Source organism: Eublepharis macularius, chromosome 6 (genome assembly GCF_028583425.1).
Source record: "Eublepharis macularius isolate TG4126 chromosome 6, MPM_Emac_v1.0, whole genome shotgun sequence".
NCBI lineage: Eukaryota > Metazoa > Chordata > Lepidosauria > Squamata > Eublepharidae > Eublepharis > Eublepharis macularius.
This window is the reverse complement of record NC_072795.1, coordinates 83,389,788-83,405,473: the sequence shown is the minus strand read 5'-3', so window position 1 is coordinate 83,405,473 and position 15,686 is coordinate 83,389,788.

The window sequence follows — 15,686 nt, the reverse complement described above, 5'->3', positions numbered from 1 at the left end:
ATTTGTTGCTTTGTGAACCTGGCAGCATTGCCCTGAAGGATGTGCACTCTCACAGAAAGAGGTTGTAGGACCTCCCATGATTGCTTGGCAGTTTTCCATCTGAAAGTTAAGGGCTGCAGAGGAGTAGACTTTCCTGATCAGAATAAGAAGGAATCTCCAGGTATTTTGAGTCTGAAAAAGTAGCCAAAGGATACTGAAAAGCAGATGCTGGAAGTGGTATTGGAATTGAGGGCATGATTGGAACTGAAGGCATGGTTGGAACCAGAGTCACAGCTGAAGCTGAAGGGTTGGAACCAGAGGAAGTGTTTGAACTGAGGTGTTGGTCAGAAAAGCAGCAGCCATCAACTGAGCCAGTTTATGAAATCTTGCCATGAGACCACTTTGGTGGTGGGTGGGATCATACTGGGTGATCACAGTACCAAGGTGGGAGGTGTTAGTTGTTGAGGCCAAGGAGTTGGTGTCATCTGAATTTGCGCACATGGGATGCTGGGGGAGCTCTGAGTCAAGAGCAGGAACATGACCGGATCTGTGATGTCTCCTGGTGTAGGTGGCAGGAAGGGTGACCTGGGTAGTTCAACTGCTTCCTCCCCTAGTACCGGTAGAGTCGGTCCCAATGTTGGAGTCGAGATGGTGCAATGTCTCTTCTTGTGATGTGATTAAGACGACAAAGTGGAGGCAGATCTCTTCAGATGCTTGGTCTTGTCCTTAACCTTCCTGAGAGGTAGTTTGAAGGAAGGGCAGTCAGGGGCTGTCAGAGCTGGTGATCAGTTCCAAGACCTGTCTGGGGTCAGAACCATTGGAGTCAGTGAGCAGGTCTTAGAGTTGGCTGGTTTCAAAACTGGAACCAAGGACATCTTGGAACCAAAGTGGGGCTTGCATGCAGTGGATGTCTTCACCACTGGGCTATCTGAGCAGGATAAGACCTTTTTCTAAAGTGCTTCTTTGAGCCTAGAGGCTCTATCACTCCAGGCCTTGGGTGTGAACTGCTGGCAGTGTTGGCAGCCAGCCATGTTGTAGGACTCACCCAAGCAGAGTAAGCACAAATCATGTTAGTCATGTGGGATTTGTGTGCCATGCTGCACACATTTTTGAACAAGGATTTTAGAGACATTTCCTCCACTCTATCATCAAAGAAGAGGAAAGAGAAGAAAAAACTAACAGGGATGCCAGCATAAGAACCTCTCCTGATGGTGATGAAGAGAAAACTGAGGGAATATGTAGGGCACCTTCTCTTTAGGCACACATGGTTGTGATACAGATGCACAGAGAGAGGGAGGCACCTCCTACACGTCTCTACACATTGAAGACCTACACCTCCTACACATTGAAGACCTTCTCATCAGAGCTGGCTTGCACATCCACAATCCAAAATTTCCCACCCATAGAGCAGCCATCCAGGCTTTACTGTAATCTTTCCCAAAACTTTGGAGCAAAGCAGGTTTGAGAAACAGTGGATAAAAGCTGGGAAAACCCTGGGAGGTGCAGGAATACACCGGAAATAGGGTTGATGCTCCTCTGGTGGGGGCGGGAACCTCTGCTCCCACTCTCTGGCCCCTGCCACCATTCACCTGGCTGTAAGGGGGGACGAAGGGGGAACAGCACTTCCATGCTTCACAGCAGGCTGATTTGGGCCCCAAACAGTTTGAATGGGACCTGTTTGGGGCCCAAATCAGCCGAGTGTGAAGTGCATGCTCCTGGGTCTGTGTGATGATGTCATTTCCCAGAAGTGACATCATCACTCAGGCCTGGGAGCACGTGCTTTGTGTCTGTACAAAGAGAGAACAAAAAAGTGGCTACTGGGTTCCCTCCTCCCTCCGAGTGGGTAAGGGGACCTGGCAACTCTAACCACAATGCTGTGGGAAAACTGGAAAAAACCCCACTTTCTAGAAGCATTGAACTTGGGCCAGATAACCCATGGGGAAGATACCAGTGTCTTCAACATTGACTGTATGGAGAAAGCCCCCCAACAGATTGCAAAGTGCTTTTCCTGGTGAACTATGACCTATGGATTCTATGGAGCTAGTTGGCCATTGCAATGGGAACGGTAGTCTTTCTTTTCCTATTTGGTGTTGGTGTTTTCCCTAGCAAAAATATTGAAACTGCTGCTGGCAATGTTTGGACTCTGGACTGCCAGTGGATTTGTCTGAAGAGAGCTCTGGAACTTTTGACTGTAGGCCCCAGTCGCTAGTACCCTTCTCACTACTGACTAATTGGAAGACTCTGATTAGAGAGGTCCTTTGAACTATTCCTACCTGTATGTGTGCAGAAAAGGGCAACCAAAATAATAAAGAGATTGAAGCACTTCCCCTGTGACCCTATGAGGAAAGGCTAACGTGTGGGGCTTTTAGATTTTCAAAAATACAACTAAGGAGGGGGTGGGATCATGATAGAAGTTTATAAAATGAAGTCTGGTGTGGATATAGAAAATGGACAGAGAGCTTTCCCCTTTCTCATAACACTAGAGGCACCCAATGAAATTCATTGGCAATAGATATGAGACTGACAAATAAAAAAGAGTTCTTCATATGATGCTTAACGCTCTGGCACAATATGTAGCAATGTTGTATAGATTCCTTTCTGTACTCTGTTTGTTGACCCCCCAGGGCAACTGGCTAGCTAGGTGAGACAGGCTGCTGGACTAAATGTACCACTGGTCTAATCCGGCAGGGCTACTCTTACATTCTAGCCTACAAAGGCTTCATATATGGATGTGAATCAGAAGAGCAGAAGACTAGGGATGTGCATTTTAAAAAATCAGTATTTTTCAGATTCAGGTATTGGGAAGATTATAAATACCAGTATTTCCAATATTTCTGTCCTCTTATATAGGTTTTGTATTCATATCTGGGTTTTTTGGGGGGGCATCAGAAATTAATTGGATCCATTATTTCCTTTGGGTAAATCTTTCTGGGGGCTAGAAGGGCTGTTTATCATGCCCATTACATCAAAATTGTGGAAGACTGTGAATCTGCTAAAGACGTACCAAATTTCAAGAAGATTGGATCAAGGGATCAAATTCTATAGACCTCTAAACAAGATGCCCCAGCTACTTTCTGTTGTTTCCTATGGGAGGTGGAAATCCAGAGCTTTCTCTAGGGCAAAGAAGATAAACACAAAAGAGCAACCACTGACCAAAAAGATCCAGCAAACCCTAACTGAAACAATGCCTAACTGAAACCAGAGAATCCCAACAGAACCAACCTGGCAGCAGGCAGCAGAAGGCCTTGATTGTATTTCCCTCTTTTTTGCAATAATTGACTACTTAAACAACTAAAGAACAATTTTTCTTTTGCTGAAATTGGAGTTATGGTTCGTTTCTGCACTCACTTATAAAAGCCTAACGTGGCTCCTGCTCACCAAGGTATAAAAAGAAGATGCCTACTTGGGTTTGAATAACTCTAGCAAGTGAGATTTTCAGGGCTTCCCCCTTATATCCATGATGGGTTAGAGTCAGAGGGTGATTTTGATTGAAGAGAAGTCCTGGGCAGCCCAGTCCTGACGGCTACTACAGTGGTGGTGGTTTGCCTCCAAAGTAATAGAAGTGGAGCTGTTCAGGTGCCTATGGACATTCTGCAGGGGGAAAAACAAAACATGCACCTCTACAGGATGCAGACCACTAGCAATTGTGCCAGAATCCATAGCAACACCAGCAATTCCTACCAATCAGACAGTGGCAACTAATGGTGTTCCTCTGAGTGGCATGCACAGGCACAGCCAATCACCACCTGCCAGTGCACCCACTGCCTCTTGACCTGCCCCCCCCCCGAGTGCCAGAAGGTAGGGAGAAAAGACCCAGCAACAGCACAACCCCAACAGTCCCCCCACAGTCCACAAGAGAAGGGCATCTATGCAGTGGACAGAATGCTTGCATACAGAAGCCAATAGAGTGTGTGAGTGGAAAGGGGGTGGGGGACTGCAAAGAGCTGGCTGTGTCAGTCTGTTAAAGAGGTGAGCTGCAACACACGAAAGCTCACAGTGATCTAAATGACATCAGTCCTTAAGCTGCTGCTGAACTGTGTTGCATTTTGCAGCTAAGCAAAACAGAGACCCTGTGGCAAATGAAGACTGACAATATTGACCTCAGAGTCCACAGTCTCAGATGTGTGGTGGGGAGATCATTCCAGGAGGTGCTATGGGGGAATCACAGAAGGGGGGCAGAGAGTGGCTTGGTGGGAGGGGGTGTGAGCGGATGGGATGGGAAGCAATCTCATCTAGTCAACAGCAAACAGACAAGGACAGAGTTGTAGAGCATTTCAGAATTTATTGAACAGCAGCAGGGGAATACTAATGAGATATCCAGTACATCCCCTGTGCCTCTGCAAGGTGTTCCAGGTAGCCCTAGGGAGGTAAGGCAAGCCTTCGCTATCACAGTGTGCCTGTGAGCAGTGTGGGCTTGCTGGATGGATGTCTACCTGAGTTGAGATGCTGCAGAAGCTGATCTGGAACCCGTGGGATGGCAGCCCCATTGCAGATCAATGGAATCCACATTGGTCACCATACTGCACCAGGAAAGTTATCCTCCCAAATCTCCTCCATGTTGATCCCCCTCCTGTACCGATGCCAAAAAGAGACATCTGCAATGCTGATGAACAGCACAGAGGTCCAGACTACTGCTGTCATGCCAGTGGGGCCCATAGGGTTTGTTTTCTATTAGGGATGCCAGGGGGCAGCTGATTGACAGCTGATTGGTGGGAGGAGGCATGAGCTCCTGCAGGAGGAGGTAGGCTGGGGAAATGGATGTGCCCATGCCCCTAATCAATCATGATATGGATTCTTAAAGAATCAGTCGTGGGGTGACATGGTTGCTCCTGCGTTGCTCCAGAAATGATGTCATTGACCAGGAATGCAGGCACGCCGGGGGGGGGGGTAAGTGCCCACTATCCCCACCCCCCAACTCCCACCAGTTAGCAACCCTAGGATTCCTGTTGGTAAGGGGCTCTATCTTGCAGGATATCTCCACCCTCATCCAAATGGAACTTTCTCATCTGCCGTGTGGGTTGCTCCTCAACTATATCTACTTCACTGGCTTCTGCTGCTGCACAGGGCTCCAATCTATCAGGGCAATAGGTGCCATGGTTGTTTGGCCAGCCAGATCTACAGAGCACAGTGGGGCAGCAGGCTGCCACCCTCCAACCTTCAGTTGTGCCCTATTTCTCCATCTGAGGGGCACCCTGACAAGGGACCAAACTTGGTACCAGGCTGTCAGCATCCCTGTCAACCCCCACCCCCCCAGCATCACAGCAAGCACTCCCAGGTACCCATTCCTAGGAGTAAGCCCCATCACATGACATGCAGTAAAGTGCACTGTTCAGCTACATGTGGCTCCCCATTCACATGCACCACTAGCCTTGGCTGTAGGAGCCTGCACTGTTGAGGCAGCACCTAGGGTCCATGCAAGGGGGAAGGGGGAGGTGAGTGCAGACTCCTGGGCCAAACCTGCTGGCTTTCTGCCCCTGCTCACCTGTCAGTGTATGGTTGCTCTTTTGGTGTACATCTCCAGAGATGGGGAATAGACAAGAATAGATGGGGAAGACAAGATTCTCTGGAAAAGTCAATAATGCTAGGAAAAGTGGAAGGAAATAGGAAAAGGGGAACACCTAAAACGAGATGGCTTGACTCAATAAAAGAAGCCACGTCCTCCAGTTTGCAGGATCTGAACAAGTATATTAATGATAGGATGTTTTGGAGGTCTTTCCTTCATAGGGTCACTATAGGTCAGAGGCGACTGGATGGCACATAACACAAGCGCACTTTGATGTAAGAGCTAAGTGGCCCCTTGGTGCTGCTAAGTATCCTCTGTGTGCATTCCTAATACCAGGATGAATTGCTGTGTGCTCTAAGTTGCAAGTCAGAGACCTCAGAGGCAGAATCCCATGCCACCAGCCCTTTCATCTGAGCTATGAGACATCTTCGCTCAGATTTATGGAATGTTTGTGTGCAGAGGGTGGTGCTGGTTGCATCGGGGGAGGAGTGTGATTGGCTGCAGCCATCTTGTGCTATGCCAGGGCTTGTGGGTAGAACTGTGCCTGTAGGGGATGTTTTGCCTTTTCTGTTGTATGGGTAATTTTGGGCTATGCTGTGGTTCTTGTGGGTGTAAATTTTCACCAATTCTGGGGGGTGTTCATAGGCTGGGGAAGCTGAGGGAGCTGAGTCAGTTCTACTATGCTCCTGGGTCTCTCTTTCTCCCCACCTGAACAATTACTGGCAAGGATCCATGGTAGTGCTGTGCATCTGGCCATGACACAGTAACAGCAGGGCACTATGCCAGTATATGTCAAAGATATGTCACCATAGTGTCTGACCACCTCCCTGAGAGCCCCCCCCCATTGCTCTGTTAGACAGAAATAGAGATTACTGGACAAGTAACACCTCTCACATCTTGTAGGTTGCTTAGAAGTTACTGTGGGGAACAAGATTGACCCAGAAGGGCTGTTCTTATGAAAGCATGTGGATTAAGTAAGGTAATGTCACCATGGTGTTCCAGCCATCACCATGTCTTTATACGTGATAACATGGCAGCATTGCTAGTGTGCAATGTCCTGGGTGGTGGTAGCAGAATGATCAAGGACCTATGAGAGTAGCAGAAGACATTTGTGAATAGCACTTGTCTGTGTTTTAAAAAAATCAATTAAACTTCATGCCTAGCAGAACATGGGAGATGCAGGAACTTCTGGTTGGGCAGAAATCAGCATCCCCCAACTTCTGGTGTGCCCCGGACATCATCAAACTGTAGGTGATGCTGTAGCATTTAATCCATAGAGTTTGGGCAAATGACATCACTTCCATTTAATCGTTGAAGTGATATCATTATTCGAGTGATGCTAATTGCCCCCCTCCATTTCACTGAGGAATTTCCTCCCACCATACAGCTGAGTGGTGGCAGGCAATGGCCATGGAGGGCAGGACATCTCCCACTATATCTGGCAACCCTATAATTCATGCCCTACTCCTCAGCCAATGGGCCAAGCTACAAGTGACGAATGACACTTGAACGACAAGTGGATTGAGTGGAGGGCAAGTGAACAGGGAGAAATACACCTGCCATTCAAGTGTCATTCATCACTTGTAGCTTGGCCCAACGTCTTCTGAGGTGCATTGTCGAAGGCTTTCACGGCCGGAGAACGATTGCTGTTATGGGTTTTCTGGGCTGTATTGCCGTGGTCTTGGCATTGTAGTTCCTGACGTTTCGCCAGCAGCTGTGGCTGGCATCTTCAGAGGTGTAGCACCTCTTTTGGTGCTTTTGGTGTCTTTTGGTGCTACACCTCTGAAGATGCCAGCCACAGCTGCTGGCGAAACGTCAGGAACTACAATGCCAAGACCACGGCGATACAGCCCGGAAAACCCACAACAGTCTTCTGAGGTGGTTTGTTTTTATAGCCATTTATAGCTGTGCTTTTGCTGCTGTGTATCAGTCCTGGTTCAGTTGCCGTTGGTGTAACAGGTCTATAAGATTGGTTTGCCTTTCTTTGCATGCAAGAAAATGTGATTTGTTTATCCTCAGGATTAATTTGCGACTATGTCAGTTCTTGAGCATAACAGCAAGCAGGAAAACTGACTTTATTCATTCTTCATTTTTCAGAACATATGATTTGCCAAAATATTCAAAGGATTCCTTTTCTGTCTCTGTCATCGTGCTTCTTTCTATTTGCCTCTTTCAGTATACTCTCTTCCCACTGCTGCAAAATAATGTGCAAGTAATATGAGACGGGTTCATCTAGGTAGCAGTTTCAAAGAGATGCAAACATGCATTCAGCAGCTCCTTCTCCCTGTCTTCTTGTATCTCTTTCATGCCCTTTCCTGTTCATGTCACTAAGTGAGCATGGGACCAGAGTGGGCCAGGAAGTCCACATGACAGAGACAATGTGTGGCGCCTGTCATTAAAAAAGAGAGAAAACAGAAGCTGCATTTTGAAGTTTTCTGGCTTTCTAGTTTCAATTTTGTGGATTGAAAACATTTTTTTTTATCTCCTTTAATCCTTGCAAAGTGTATTAATAAAATTAATAGACAGGGTAACCCTGATCATTATAATTGATAACTACTTAAGCTTGATTTTTGCATAACTGAAAATTATGAGTATGGAGACAAAATTGTGAACCAATTTAAATGGTCCACATCCAGTGATTAATGGATCCTGTTGGTTTCCAGGTGCTTCTGGGGGATATGAGAGCTTTCATTATGACTCTATAGAGGATGAATGGAATGATGGGCAGGCTGGGATCATAAACAGGGTTGCCCCTTTGTTTCCTTTCCCATGCTCTGGTCGATCCCTGGCTCCCTGGTTTACTGGGGGTATGAAGCAGATTGGAGCTGACTAAAGAAATACTGGGGGGAGATTCAGGATGGATCAGACAGAGTACACCAGAGATCCCATTTGCTGCCTGAGAAATGATGATGGAGGTGGTAAAGAAAACTTTTTTCTTTGTCACTATTTCATCAACTGGATCTCATCTAGTCCAATTGTTTAAAATGGTTTCTGATTAGATAACACCTAAGGCCAGCCCCATTGGTGATGTTAATTTGGCTCCTCACTGTCATGCTTTTGTGAGATAATTTGCTAATAAAATCTTTCTTATTTGTTCCTACATAGAGGCCAAATTGAAAGTAGATCCATTACCTGAGGTGTCAGGAGCATGTGCTTGCCTTTTTGTTATAGATAGATTCAGAATGATCCTGCCAATGGACGTTGATAGGGTCCTTGGGAGTGTGAGAAACATCCCTTGTGCTCTTGACCTGTGCCTCTAAAATAGGGTTGCCAGGTCCCAGGAGGGATCTGGCACTCACTTTGAGATTTTTGTGCACATGCACTCCTGATGATGGTGTGATGACATCACTTCCAGGAGCAATGTCATCATGCAGGCCCCAGGTGTGCTCCCCCACTTCTTACTGGAGCCCAAAGTTGCCCGGCATGAAGCATGGGAACACACCCGGGGCCTGCACGATGAAGTCAATCCTGGGAGTGACACTGCTGTGCTGAAAGCACACCCCAGGAGGCTGGTTCTCCTGCCTTTTCACTCTGCCGGCCATGTGAGCGGTGGTGGGCATGAAGGGTGGGAGTGGGAAATCCCCTGCCCCCACCGGGGGACCAGCAACCCTATTCTAAAATCATGTTGGGAAAAGCAATTGGAGCCATTGGTTAAAATCCTTAATGCCTCACTGCCTGAGGGGGCGTCATCAATATGAGGGTGACACCTAGCTCTGTATTTCATTACCCAAGCTCACAGATGTGTTCATCTTGGCTCTGAACTGGTGCTTTGAGGCTGCAGTCAGCTGGCTATGGCAGAAAAAGCTGAAGGTGAATCCAGACAAAACAGAGGTGATGCTGATTGAGATGGCTGATGATTTAGAAGGGCTGTCTTGAGTGGAGTGATGTTGACTTTTGCAGAGTAGGTTAAGAGCTTGGGTGCTCATGGATCTAGCTGTGCTGTTTGAAAGACAGACTTGCATAGCAACCAAGAATGCCTTCTATTGGCTGCATCTGGTTTACCAACGCTTGCCTTTCTTAGACTCAGCCAATCTGGTCATGTCTATGCATGCTTCTGGCTTTTCCCATGCTTAATATGACCTGCCTAGCATCAAAAGAGACTATTCTTATCCGTTGTGGTTCCCATTCTGTGGAATGGGCTCCATGAAGAAAGCACCTCCATTAGAAATCTTCAGAAGGTGCTGGAAGGCCATTTTATTCTCCAGGGATTTTAATGGCGCATAAACTCAGATGTATGGGGGGGGGCGGTGTTATTTCATTGTTTTTAAATTGTAATGCTTTAACTTATTTGTAAGCCACCTTTCAACCACAAGAAAAGGTAGGATAAAAATAGTTAAATAATTTTTTAAAAAACAAAAAGCTCATATTTTATTTAGAAAATGTCTATGTCACCTCTCCATAAAACCTTCTCAAGGTGGCTTATGAAGTAAAATATAATGAAAATAAAACACTATAAAAGCGATTAGTAATTTTAAAAACCCAGCATTCAAAACCTAGTCAGAACATAAAAACAGTATAGAACATTGAGCTGCTTAAAATGAGTGTCAAAACAGTTCAGGCTAGAGGCTGACTAGAAACGCAGTGGTAAAAGATCACCGCCAACTAAAAACTTAGATAAAAAGAAATATTTTGCTCAGACACTAAAGGAGTAGGGTATATACCAGGCAAGCCTTAAGGGAAAGGGCATTCCATATGCAAGATGACCCTGTTTTTTTTTTAAAGCCCCGTTTCTAATACCTACTAGCCTCACCTCTGAAGGAAGGGGCACAGACAGTAAGGCTAGTGAAAATCTTACCTAGTAGGCTGGGCAGTATGGGAAGAAGCAATCCTTCAAGTATGCTGGCACCAAGCCATATATTGTGACTCTCTACAATATCTGAGACTGGGGTTGGTAGGTAGGGTTGCCAGGCGTCCAGATTTGGCCCAGACAGTCCAGTCTTTTGGGGGACAGTCCAAGAAAAAGTTCCCCAAATACTGGACACCTGGGCTGGGTCAGGAAAGTGGCTCTTCTTTAATATGGTATTTTATGTGTCTGTATGATCTTACAATTTCTTCTACAACGTTTTGTTTAGCTGCCTCATTCTACTTTCTGGGTGGTGACGAAGGAAGGATTGAAGGGGAGGGAAAAGAGCAATAAATAGATGCAGGTAAACAGGCTATCATTCACGCTCCTTCTTTTTTGACATTCCTGCTTGGCTTTCTCTCTTCACAATTTGTCTTCTTTTTCTATTCCTTCACTAGGTCATTGCAATGCAGAGTTGGAGAGACAGCCTGAAAGAAAGTATAATCTGGTAACTGCCAGAGAGGTATATGTGAATTTTAAAGAAAGTGTTTCTTTATCAATTGGTGTGCATTTTTATATTACTTTTTTTCAATTCTTTTTTTAAAAGATCCAGAGGAGTTAGCTGTGTTAGTCTGTAGTAGCAAAATAGAAAAGAGTCCAGTAACACCTGGAAAATGATGCCCCTCTCTCACAAGCCCTGGGTGGAAGACCTCTCCTTGCCTACAGACAACCTCCCAACCTTAAATGACTTCTCACTTACAACCAACCTCTGCACAAAAGAATAAATGGACACAAATCTGACATTAAAAGTGGCAACATCCAGAAACCAGTGGGAGAACACTTCAGTCTATCAGGACATTCCATCAAGGACTTAAAGGTCACTGTAGTTCAACAGAAACCTTTCAAAAACAGAATCCAACGGGAAACTGCTGAATTGGAATTCATATGTAAATTTGACTCAGTCAGGCTTGGATTGAATAGAGACTATGAATGGTTATCTCATTATCAGAAGTAACTGATTTCATTATCAGAAGCAAACGGATCCCATTATTAGAAGCTACTGATTGCATCTACTCCGCCCCCCTCTCCACCTATATATCTGACCAGTTTCTTCTTACCCTCCATGCATCTGAAGAAGAGAACTGTGATTCTCGAAAGCTTATACTACAGTAAAGTTGGTTAGTCTTAAAGGTGCTACTGGACTCTTTTCTATTTTTTAAAAAGTTTACCACTATGCGTCCAGCATTTTCTATTTCTAATACCAAATGTGTAAACTTTTCCATTTTTATGATAGCACACAGTGGTTTTTTTTAACCATTCAGTGACTCCCAGTATCATTTTTTGCACCATGTTTGTGATAAATTTCCTATCAATGAGTTTAATAAAGTCTTTTAAAAGAGCACAACAAAATTTTAACTGGGGCTTCAAGCTTAGATGTTTTTTTTAAAAAATAGCCTATTACAAGTGGGAACCCACAAGAACTTGCAGACAATATCTATTTTCCCTCTACCCCACTATTTCATCTTTCTCTTCCCTGAAAGCCCCCACAATCTTTGTATCCTGCTTCCTTCTCTCCTTCCCACCCACAAGCCAACCTGCCTTTATCTGCCTCCCCTGTCTTCAACTATCCCTTCTTTCCTCTCCATGGTAGCCTCTACCAGGGAAAACTATCACTCAGTTGTGTTGTATGTTATACTGGGCTGGGACCAGCCACTTAGCAGGGAACCTGCAAGCAGTTTCAGGGAGCACCTCACTTTCCCCTGTATCCCTCTCCCCATGAAATTTCCTCTCTCCAGGCTACTGGAAACCTTTCCCTGCTTTCTTCTTTCTTTCCCACCCACCCAACCATTAACCAACCTATCATCTACCCCCATCTTCAGACCTATCTATCTATAATTTACTTCACTTATACCCTGCCTTTCTTCATAATGGGGACCCAAAGCAGCTTACCTCATTCTCCTCTCTTTCATTTTATCCTCACAATAATACTGTGGGGTAGGTTAGGCTGGAGTGCGTGACTGGCCCAAAGTCACCCAGTGAGCTTCCAAGGCAGAGTAGAACCTGAGTTTTCCATATCCTAGTCTGACATAACCACTACATTATCATCCAATCTTCCAACTAGCCCCTCCCAGTGGGGGGATATGTCCCCCAACCTGTATTTATTAAATCTCAGCCACCCTGCCCTGTGGATCTTAAGGATATTAGATGTAAGGTGCAAGGTGGGCTGTCTTAATATGTTTTTATTGCTGTATTTATATGACTGCTACCAGAATTTTAATTATTTTTATTATATGTATTTACATGTTGTTAATCCATTCTGAGCCCGTGTGTGGGGAGAGCAGACTACAAATAAAATAAAATAAAATAAAATAAAATAAAATAAAATAAAATAAAATAAAATAAAATAAAATAAAATAAAATACTCCACACTGGCTTTTGTGTTGTTACTGCTGTCAAACAGTAGCAAGCAGACAGTCCTGGGTGAGAACTGCAAGTTGCATTATATTAGGGTTGCCAAATAGAGATGGGCACGAACAGAAAAAAAAGAACATGATGTTCATTATTCGTTTTCTGATAGAGCCCAAGGCTTAAAGATTGGCAGTACTCTTGTCATTGCTTAGCAACACCAAAGGATTACAAAGGAAGCCCGCCAAAAAGTATTATATTGCCCTATGTACAATGATACAATAAGGATTACAACAATTAGTACAATGACAATTATTGGAGCAAGAAAAGTTTCATATTTACAATCATCATAGGAGTAAGAAAAGTTCCATCATGTCCTTATAAACATTCAACAGGTGAGTGGTAATCACGTCGCTGTTAATGCATAATGTCCCAAAGTCCGTGAGAACTAATTGGAGGCATCCAGGAACGCTGAGTGGCAGGAACGCTGAGTGGCAACGAGCTTACCGGTCCTATTCGATTTGGCTCGTTTCAGCAACAGCCAATTAGGGCATTCATTTCTTAAAGCTATGGTTGTGCTTTGATAATTTTGGAGGGTTTTAACCCCAATGTAGTATTTTTAGATTTCAGATTTTTCTCAGGTTTTTAGAAATATCTATTTGTCTGTCCATGGTCCCTGTCTCTGAATTTAAGTAGCCACAGATGGGGCCACACTGAGAATAAGATATGACTGATAAGAGGGAAGACATACGACCCTCCACAATTCCTTAGAGAAATCATGTACTTGCATTTGGTTTGACCTAGGTTCAAGACTGCACTCAGCCATGATGGTTGTAATATGTCCCTGGACAAAATGCTAAGCCTAACTTACCTCACAAGGAGGAGTGAAGTTGGCTGCTTGTACATTGTATTTTTCTGTGAATGGGCACTGGGAAGCCCCTGCCATACAGGACAGTGTCCAGATGATATTGTCACCAATCAGTGCACAACTTCTCTGGTGCCTGTTTTTTAACCTTTGTGTGTGTAAAGTGCTGTCAAGTCACAACTGATTTATGGCAACCCCTGCTGTAGGTTTTAAGTGAGAAGCAGAGGTTGTTCGCCATAGCCTTCCCCTACAATGTCTTCCAAGGTGGTCTCTCATCCAAGTACTGACCCTGCTTAGCTTCCAAGATCTGACAAGATTGGGCTATACCATACCACTTCACTCTTTTTAAGCTTTACTCTGCAAAAAATATAAACTTTGTTTCCTCCTTTTTTTTCTCTAGGCCTGTGGGTGGAGCGTCTATCTAGACACTCCCCTGTAGCAACACCATGGAGGGAGGTGAGCTAAGCCAGTTTGGTGTAGTGGTTAAGAGCGGCAGGACTCTAAACTGGAGAAATGGGTTTGATTTTGCACTCCTCCACTTGAAGCCAGCTAAGTGACCTTGGGTCAGTCACAGCTTCTCAGAGCTCTCTCAGCCCCACCCACCTCACAGGGTGATTGTTGTGGGAATAATAATAGCACACTTTGTAAACCGCTCTGAGAGGGTGTTAAGTAGTCCTGAAGGGCAGTATATAAATCAAATGTTGTTGTTGTTCTTAAAATGGCAGAGCTAAATTCCACATTCCCTCTATTCAGCCCTTTAAAGGACTCCCTCGGTTTCTTTATCAACCTGTATTGTTAGCACTACTACCTGAAAACAGCCTTTCTGGGCTTCTTTGAGAAAGAACAGAAGCAAATGCAATAATTACTGCGGCATAACTCTTGCTGTAAGAAGCATCTTTATAAGGTACTAAATGTATGGTTTAAAATCCCCACCCATCTACTCTACTTCTTTGTGGCCATTCATGTATCTATTGCAAATGACCTAATGCTACAAATTAATTTCCCCCCAGTATGTTGTGAGTTGTAGATGTGATTACATCTCACAGTCACACAAGAAATTGATCAAGAAATAGGCCTCTTAATCCTCCCTTCAGTTTTAATAAAACACTATAAAAACTCCTTTCACCAGTGGATGTCAAGTATCAGTTGTGCAGTCATTAACATGCTTTTGTGACAGGTTTACCATTGTGTTCTGTGCAGTTATTCAGCAACCTAATTTAAGCTGTCTGTCAAGATGGAAATAACTACAAAAGGAGCATTCTTGCCCTCAATGGCATTACAATAGTAGACTTGTGTATCTATAAACACTGAAATTTTTGAACCCCCTACATTCAGATATATTTACTCTTCACAACAAAAGGCCGTAAAAACAAATTACAAGCCTTTATGAATTTGTGTAACAAAAAGGGTACTTTAGTATAGTATATTTAAACTAAATCTCATACTTATACACACATTTGCAAATCCATTGCAAATCAATGGAAGTAGCTAATAGGCTGTACTGTTAAGCACTAATGTAGATTGTATTTTTGTACTTGCAGATAAGTTCCTGATATCTTCTGTAACTGCAATGATTTCAGACTAGAATTGGTGTTGCTCTGGGGGTGGGGGATAGGTTATTGTATCTAACATCTTTCTTCTTCCCTGCTGCCTGTAAAGTTGAAACCAAAACTTTCAATAGATGCTTTGTTAACTTGAGCTTGAAATCAGTTTATCTTCTAGTCTTTTCTAACCCAATCAAATGTGACTCCTTTCGATGAGCTCTGAACCTCCTGGCAGCTTAAAGCCAAGATCAGACGATTCTTGCTCTCTGAAATCTGAGACAGAGAGGCCAAACCTTTCATGGAAGTTGGTTTATTTTTAGTTCTTTTCTAAGCTAAACTCTTGAAAATATAACAACTCCCAACTGGTTTGTGGGATTAAATAGAAGGGAAAATTATGTTCAGGGGAGCATACACAGCTATTTGTATCAATATCTGTACAAGAGGAAAATGCATCTATTAAAACCAGAGGCACATGCTGTCTTGTTATTATATATATATATATAAATATGATATCAAGATGTATCTGGTAAATGCAGCAATACAAATCAATACATTGAATAATTATAACGAGAATTCTTTTAAAGCATTTATAATAAATACTTAAGG